Source organism: Bos indicus, chromosome 27 (genome assembly GCF_029378745.1).
Source record: "Bos indicus isolate NIAB-ARS_2022 breed Sahiwal x Tharparkar chromosome 27, NIAB-ARS_B.indTharparkar_mat_pri_1.0, whole genome shotgun sequence".
In the NCBI taxonomy this organism is placed as follows: domain Eukaryota; kingdom Metazoa; phylum Chordata; class Mammalia; order Artiodactyla; family Bovidae; genus Bos; species Bos indicus.
In genome coordinates this window covers 6,918,697-6,925,515 of record NC_091786.1, presented here as the reverse complement: position 1 = coordinate 6,925,515, position 6,819 = coordinate 6,918,697, and the positions used below count along the sequence as shown (strand labels likewise).

At 47.9% G+C, this 6,819-nt stretch overlaps 1 long non-coding RNA gene across 1 annotated transcript; it reads right to left on the bottom strand.

Moving 5' to 3' along the window:
• Positions 1-4,710: 4,710 nt before the first annotated feature.
• On the bottom strand, positions 4,711-6,617 carry LOC109553569 (uncharacterized). Its single transcript, XR_002180068.2, has 2 exons — positions 6,428-6,617; positions 4,711-4,952 (listed from the first exon to the last, which is right to left on the bottom strand). It is a non-coding gene; the product is annotated as an uncharacterized lncRNA (long non-coding RNA).
• Between the last annotated feature and the right edge of the window lie 202 nt (positions 6,618-6,819).

Genomic DNA, 6,819 nt, shown 5'->3' with positions numbered 1-6,819 from the left:
AAGCGTGGAGGAAGGGGTGAGTGAGGTCACACAGGATGCCTCCTGATCCCCGTTGGCAGGAGTCATCCTGGTGGAGCAGTGGGGGACAGCCAGACTCGATGGCATTGTTGACAACAAAATCTTGGTTTCCTCTGCCCACTGGAGCCAAATAAAATTTGCAGAGACAGAGTTTGGGACAAACAGAAAGATGGCTGTAATCATTAAGCCGGCAGAAGGGAGAACACAGTAGGTTCCTGCCTCAAGGAGCCTGTCTCCCCTCCATCGTGAATCCAGGGGATCATACAGTCAGGGCTCACAGTCAGGGTTTGGAGATACGGGACAAAAGGTGTAGGGGTCCTGAATTCTCTCTTTTTGCACTGTTTGGAATCAGTCACTAGGCCAGTGTCAGGTAGCTAGGTATTTGGGTCTGGCAGTTGGTCCCGGTTGTTGAGTCCATTGTCCTTTGGGGATTTCCTGGTGACTTTCTTCCTGTAATTCAAAAGGGGGAAAGCAAACCTCTATGGGGTGGCTTCCAGAAACAGCGCACCATAAAGTTAAGCATCAACAAGAGGTTAAAATAGAGCAAAGAGAGGAACCAAACTACAAGGGGAGGTTTATGATGCCATAAAGTTAAGTATCAGGATGTGGCTAGAATAAGTTAAAGAATCATAGATGCAGAGTGTGGCTCCTGCAGAGTTAGAGGGCAACAGGTACAGATGTAGTTTGCATAATAGGTTAGTCTTCTGAAAAGAAGAAACTTAGTTATCAATGCAGACTGTTGATTGTTAGCAAAGTAATGCTCAAAATCCTCCAAGCTAGGCTTCAACAGTACATGAACTGAGAGCTTCCATATGTACAAGCTAGATTGAGAAAAGGCAGGGGAACCAGAGATCAAATTGCTAGCATATGTTGGACCATAGAAAAAGCGAGACATTTCCAGAAAACATCTACTTCTGCTTCATCGACTATGCTAAAGCCTTTGACTGTGTGGATCACAATAAACTGGAAAATTCTGAAGGAGATGGACCACCTGACCTGCCTCCTGCTAAACCTGTATGCAGCTCAAGAAGCAACAGTTAGAATCAGACTTGGAAAAACAGATTGGTTCCAACGGGGAAAGTAGTAAGTCAAGGCTGTATATTGTCACCTGCTTATTTAACTTCTGTGCAGAGTTCATCATGCGAAATGCCAGGCTGGATGAAACACAAGCTGGATCAGGATTGCTGGGAGAACTATCAATAACTTCAGATTGCAGATGATATCCCCTTATGGCAGAAAGTGAAGAGGAACTAAAGAGCCTCTTGATGAAGCTGAAAGCGGAGAGTGCAAAAAGCTGACTTAAAACTTGACATTCAAAAAACTAAGATCATGGCCTATGATACCATCATTTCATGGCAAATAGATGGGGAAACAGAGGAAGCAATAGATGACTTTATTTTTTAGGCTCCAAAATCACTGCAGATGGTGATTGCAGCCATGAAATTAAAAGACACCAGCTCCTTGTACGAAAAGCTATGACCAACATAGACAGCTTATTAAAAAGCAGAGACATTACTTTGCCAACAAAGGTCCATCCAGTCAAAGCTATGGTTTTTCCAGTAGTCATGTATGAATGTGAGAATTGGACTATAAAGAAAGCTGAGCACCAAAGGATTGATGCCACTGAACTGTGGTGTTGGAGAAGACTCTTGCAAGTCCCTTAGACTGCAAAGAGATCCAACCAGTCCATCCTAAAGGAAATCAGTCCTGAATATTCATTGGAAGGACTGATGCTGAAGCTGAAATTCCAATACTTCAGCCACCTGATGGGAAGAAGTAACTCATTTGAAAAGACCCTGATGCTGGGAAAGATTGAAGGTGGGGGGAGAAGGGGATGACAGAGGATGAGATGGTTGGATGGCATCACTGACTTGACGGACATGAGTTTGAGTAATCTCCGGGAGTTATTGATGGACAGGGAGGCCTGGCATGCTGCATTCCTTGGGGTCACAAAGAGTCAGATATGACTGGGAAACTGAACTGAACTGTAGCATATGAGATCTTAGTTCCCTGACCAGGGATGAACCCATGCCCCTTGCATTGGCAGCTGGAGTTTTAACCACTGGACCACCAGGGAAGTCCCTGCTTTTAGTTTTTGTAGCTGCACTAGACGGGGGCAAGAGGTAGAGAGGGTTTGAGTCTCACCCCTGAGTAAGTATGAGAAATGAGACCCAGGACCCAGGTGGAAAGGCTGGCCTTGGACCAGAGCATGAGCCCATTTGGCTCAAGAGTCACATGGGAAAGCCATCATCTTCCCGGTGCTGAAATGACGCGAGCATTCCTCCCATGCAGGAGTCCAACATGACACCCAGAAATGTTATGGCAATAAAACATCAACAGATGCAAGAATGAAACTTAAAATTAAGTAGAAATTAAAATCTGAAATCCCAACAAAGACTATGATAAAAATTTAATATAAACAGTACCACCAAACCACACTTGCTGCTGCTAAGTACCTTCAGTTGTGTCTGACTCTGTGTGACCCCATAGACGGCAGCCCACCAGGGTCCCCCATCCCTGGGATTCTCCAGGCAAGAACACTGGAGTGGGTTGCCATTTCCTTCTCCAGAGCATGAAAGTGAAAAATGAAAGTGAGGTCACTCAGTTGTGTCCGAATCAGCGACCCCACGGACTGCAGCCTACCAGGCTCCTCTGTCCATGGGATTTTCCAGGCAAGAGTACTGGAGTGGGTCACCATTGCCTTCTCCAAAACCACACTTAGTGGCAGATAAATATTCCATGATAATAAAACAAACTAAAAATAAAGGATAAAAGGGATACAAGATATATGAGGTGTAAGACTGAGTCCCAAATACAACCTTCGAGATGAGGAAGAGTTGGCAGATGCACCATGGGCATTTCTATGACAAAAGAAATACAAAGTTGAGTAAAATGTTGACAGCTGTTATCATTTTTTTCCTCCATTAAACACACACAGGTTTGTCTCTATTAAGCTGCTAATTTTAGGCTCAAGGCATGATTTTAAGCTACTGCTGTATTGATTTCCTGTTGCCGCTGTAGCAAATTGCCACAAGCTACATGGCTTAAAGGAACACATACTTATTATTGTGGTTCTGAGGATCCAAAGTCCCAAATGGGTCTCACTGGCTTCAAATCACAGTGTCAGCAGGATGCCATTCCTTCTGGAGGCTTCCTTCCTTCCCACGCTTAGAAGCTTCCTGCCCTCCTTGGCTTATGGCCCCTCCTGCATGTCAGTGTGAGCTGGGGCTGGTTTAGCCTCTCAGCATGCATCTCTGACACTGGTCTGCCTCCCTCCTCCACCTCTAAGGCTCCTAGTAGTAAGATGTCACTGGCCACAGCCATATACTCCACGTCATTTCCCTATCTTATGGCTGAATGCTTAGGTACCTTAATTCCACCTGTGCTCTAATTCTCACTCGTCATGTGTCTGCCTTTTCAGGCTACTGAAACAGAAACACCATAGGCCAGGTGGCTCTTTTTTTGCACTTTATTTTTTAACTGAAGGATGATTGCTTTACAGAATTTCGTGGTTTTCTGTCTAACATCAACAAGAATCATCCATGGGTTCACCCATGCCCCCTCCCTTCTGAAACATCGTCCCATTTCCTTCCCCATCCCATCCTTCTAGCTCGTCTCAGAGCCGCTGTTTGAGTTCCCTGAGTCACACAGCAAATTCCTTTTGGCTATCTATTTTACATGTGGTATGTAATAGGTGGCTTACTAATAACAGACACTTACTTCTCAGTTTTGGAGGCTGGGAGCTCCACGATCAAGACAGAGCAGGTGGCTGGTGGATGGTGGTCTTCTCCCTGTGTCCTCAGAGGGCACAAGGGGTGAGCCATCTCTCTGGGGTCTCTTTCATAAAGGCCTTCATTCCACCCAGGAGGGTCCCACCCTCATTACCAAATTACCTCCCAAAGGCCCTGTCTCATAACACCATCCCCTTGGTGTACTAACTCTTAGTACAAGACCAGAGAGCTGCTCACACGTACAGTGTGCACCAGCAAGGCTCTTGGTTTAACTAGCAAACCCTCTGAAGAAACAGCAAGCAGGCTGAGCCCCGCCCGCTGTGGTCTCTCTGTTCTGTGCTGTGTTGTCTTCATTGAATTGTGCTTTCCACAGGACATGTTTTTCCATAGCATCTAGTTGCATCATATCATGTACACACAGAGAAACATGCTTTGTTCATGTCAACTCTGTCATTCAGTTGATGACAATTTGGGAAGCAATGTCTCGTCTCAATGCCCAGCACTTACAGGAATAGGACAAGTCCATGCCTACAGTGATCTTATAGCCCAAAAAGGAATCAGAAGTGTATCCACGTGCGCACAAGGCAGATATAAGAAGCAGAAACCAAATGGAAGTGAGGGCTGCAGGGGGACAGGGGAGGGGGGTTTCCTCCTGGAGTGGGGGTGGGGGCTTTCCTACGGGAATGGTGTGCTGGTGATTCTGGACACCTGGGGTGCATGTTTGAGGGGAGACGTGGGGCAGGACAGGGTGCCCTGGGCTGGGAAGCAGGAAGGTAGTAGACAGAGGGGCTGGGGAAGGTCAGGCCCCCAAGGAACAGGGGGTCACACCCCTGGGAGCACAGAGCACCCCACCATGATTCCCCGATGTTTCACGTGGGGAGCTCAGAGAGCATCCTCAGGGATTTCGGAATTCGCCTGGGATTAGACACCACACAACAACCTCAATGACCAGTGGGCAAGATTCTTTAACTTTGAACAAAATTTATTCTGGTTTAAATTTTAGACTTTCTGTCGAAGGCCGCAGTTTCTGTCTCTGCTTAGGTCCCGGCCGCATCTTCGCCTTCTTTTACCTCCACCTGCAGCATTTTACTGAGGGCCTGAAACAGGTGCCAATCTGTCTCAGGTTTCCAGGGCACCTGATCGGCACACAGATGCCTCTATTCAGACGGCAGCTTAGAGGATTACTTATTCCTTGAGTAAATCCTAAAAAGAGAACAAAGTGGAAAAATGTGTCAGCAGGAAAGCAGCATCTCGAGAAGGCCCGCTGTGTCCCCTCTGAGCGAGGCCCTGGGGCTTTCTGTGCTGAGATACGGACATGGCCTCGTGACAACAAGATGTGAGTCCAGGACCCCGTGGACCAGCTTCCAGACAGACACTGACCCTGCCCAGGCTCTGGTGGACCCTCACGTTCTCAGAACCACAGGCTGAGGGTTGTGAGGACCCCGGTTGTGTGCGGGGTCAGCTCCACCACGAAGGCAAAGACTGGGAAGCTCTGCTCCATCCACCTTCCCGCCAGGAGTCAGAAGCCACCCACGGGTCCTATTTTCACTGTTTAGTTTTCAAACTCATGGAGTCAGTAAAGTAGTGGAGCTGAGATAGGAGGAAAAGATGCAGCTAAAAGTGTAAGCACTGTTTAAAGAGAATTTACTCTTAAAGTAACTTACAGCTGACAGTGACAATGGTTCAGAAAAAAAAGTTTTGTATCATCGTCTCTACTGACTCAGAATGCTTTAAGCACTAGTGCGAGTAAGCCCCCCTCCTCCTCCCTTTGTGGTTTCCTCCCGACCAGAGGCCTTCCCGTCTTCCTCACATGCCTTTTTCCTCTTGACCACAAGGTACCTCTGGGCCCTCTCTAGTTCCCCGCCCAGGGATTAAACCAAGGCCCCGGGCACTGAGAAGCCACATTTCTTACACCCCTGTCCTCTCTTCCTGCCACTGTGTTAAGAGTTGGGTTACAGTCATAAACAACACTAATCAGACAAGGCCTTGTCACTTGATTTTGACATCTAATCAATTGTCTCAGGTCTCAGTCTCCGCAGCTTCTCCCTCTCTCCCTCCCTCCTTCCTTCCCTCATATTTTCATCCATTTCAGGAAATATCAAGGGTAAGATGAAAATCAGACAGCCTATCCTGCACACTGCTTTGGATGTGCTGTGTCCCATCTATGGAGCAATGGGAGCATCAGTGACGTGTCCTGGAGGACCTTCCTGCTGAGGAGACTCAGCACGGAGCATCCCAAGGGCAGCTCCTGAAGCCCATGCTCGGCCTGATTCTCCTCTGGACTTCTCTGGTCCCCCAGAGCTGCCACACTTCAGATAGAGAGATTTATAAAGCGACATTCTGCACTTATGTCATGGGACAAAATCAAATTTCTTGCTTTTATGAAAAGAAAAAAAAGGTGAGTCACTTAACTGAGGCATCTTCTGTTTCCTCCTCATGAAACCAATGAGGAGACAGGATCAGAAGCTTTGACTCACTAGAATGGCTTATAAACAACCAGGAATTTTGCAGGGCGGTTCTCAGCCCCCTCTCCCTACTAAGGACTCAGCACTGGCTTCTCAGAAGCATCAAATATGGTGGGTTTACTCTGACCACGTGTAGATGGGGGTAGCAGGACAGAAGGAGGTAGAAACAGGAGAGAGAGCCCGCAGCTCCCCCCGGGATTGCCACGAGCTCACCTGACCCAGCAGACAGGACCAGGAAGAGAAGTGTGAGGAGCAGGTGATGGAGCCTCATGCTGGCGTCCCGAGCTCTGCGGCTGATGCTGGAGAAGAGGCTGCGCTTGCCGCTTTATAAAGGTCCCAGGTTCTGGGAGGAATTCCGCGCTGGCTGTGGATTTGGTTATTAGGAACTGGTTAGCTGAGCCTCTTCCCTGTGTGTCATGGGAGTGGCCTTTATAGCACAAAGCAGGGGCAGTCATTTGTATGCTAATAAGGCTGTGGAAACGCCAGGAAAAGCTTTCCTGCTGCCCTTTAACCACAAAATTCTCCCTGGCAGTCAGTTCAGCTGATGGGCAGGGGTGTGGCAAGGGGCACAGACTTGCCTGTTTCCCCTGGCAGGGGCACAGACT